The sequence below is a fragment of the Schistocerca cancellata genome, chromosome 3 (assembly GCF_023864275.1).
Source record: "Schistocerca cancellata isolate TAMUIC-IGC-003103 chromosome 3, iqSchCanc2.1, whole genome shotgun sequence".
Taxonomy (NCBI): Eukaryota; Metazoa; Arthropoda; class Insecta; order Orthoptera; family Acrididae; genus Schistocerca; species Schistocerca cancellata.
In genome coordinates, this window is record NC_064628.1 from 423,588,066 (window position 1) to 423,589,821 (window position 1,756).

General features: G+C 47.4%; 1 pseudogene; it reads left to right on the forward strand.

Annotated features, from left to right (window-relative positions):
• The first annotated feature begins 293 nt into the window (after nucleotides 1-293).
• On the forward strand, nucleotides 294-411 carry LOC126177727 (5S ribosomal RNA; annotated as a pseudogene).
• The last annotated feature ends 1,345 nt before the right edge of the window (nucleotides 412-1,756 follow it).

The following is a 1,756-nucleotide window of genomic DNA, read 5'->3' on the forward strand; positions in this document are numbered from 1 at the left end:
TACTTAAGTGTGGGATACTCGAGCACCCGCCCTAGTCTTGATATCTTCCCATGTGACTATCACACCTTCGGTCTCTTGAAAAAGGCGCTGACGGGTCGACGAATGCTGTCGGACGAGGATGTGCAACAGGCAGTTGACGACTTCTTCACATTACCAAACGAGTATCTTCAACCGGCTGCGTCGATAAGATGACTGCCTCATTTTTCACGGCGATTTGGCCTCCTCGGCATACCGATTCTGGACAGTACGGCCTTCGAACGGAATCTTTTTAATCTCCCCTTACACACTTTCCTGGCAACGGCCTTGCCGCAGTGGTAACACCGGTTCCCGTCATATCACCGAAGTTAAGCGCTGTCGGGCTGGGCAAGCACTTGGATGGGTGACCATCGGGTCTGCCGAGCGCTGTTGGCCAGCGGGATGCACTCAGCCCTTGTGAGGCAAACTGAGGAGCTACTTGATTGAGAAGTAGCGGCTGTGGTCTCGGAAACTGACATACGGCCGGGAGAGCGGTGTGATGACCACATGCCCTTCCATATCCGCATCCAGTGATGCCTGTGGGCTGAGGATGACACGGCGGCCGGTCGGTACCTTTGTGCCTTCATGGCCTGTTCGGGAGGAGTTTATACATTTTCTTGAGCACTCAGTTACACAGTATTAAATCATTAGAAGTTGTAAGGCTTTGAGCAGTCATCCTTTTTTTATCCTTTCGCCTTTGCAGACTGTAGCAAATAAGTAATATGCTTGCCTAGAAAGTAATCCACCGCATTTTTTTCTCAGCCGAAAACAATGTTACGAATGCGAACCGTTACATATGTATTATTTGAAGTCTCCTAAGTTAGCGCGCCAAGTTCCCGTCACAGATAGCGTAGCTGCAAGGACAGTTTCAAAATGGCGTCTGTAGGTGATGTATGTTACAAGCAACGTGCCGACATTGAATTTCTCACTGTAGAGAAAGAAACTTTGGGGAATTTTCACAAACGTTTGTGCGAAGTCTATGGAGCATCTGTTGTCGATAGAAGTACAGTTAGTCGCTGGGAACGGATGGTGAGGTCATCAGAAGGCGATTCGGCGGAGCTCCACGATTTGCAGCGGTCGGGGAGACCATCCACGGCTATCACATTTGACATGTTGCAGAGAGCTGATGTTATCATTCGCGAGGACAGATTAAAGGATGCCATTCGTGGGAGACATTTTGAGGACGATGAGGAGGTGATTCACACAGTGAAGCACTGGTTCGGCTACCAGGACAAGGATTGGTACCGACGGAGCATACACGCCCTTGTTTCGCGCTGCGGGAAGGCCATAGAGCGGGATGGAGGTTACTTGGAAAAATAGGGCATGTAGATAAAACACCATTCTTTCGTGTGAGTAATTCTCATTATGTTCAATAAAGAACTGTTGAAGAAAAAAAAGTGTGGTGCATTACTTTTTGGCCACCCCTCGTAGTACTAGAGTTGAGTGTAGCTATGAGTTTTATTAAAACTTCTCTACCGTTGTAAGGCCGTTGAACTAGATAAGACACTTAAGTCCTACAGAGATTATACGAAAGAAGTAAGGCCGTTGAATTAGATAAGACACTGAAGTCCTACAGAGATTATACGAAAGAACTTGATCCCGTAATAGTGGTAGCTTATCGTAGATCACAAGAGCTGCGAAAGACCTAGTGACTGGAAAAAAGCGCAGGTCATTCCTGATTTTAAGAAGGGTCCGTAGGACAGATGCACGTAATTGTAGACCTGTATCGCTCTTATACAGT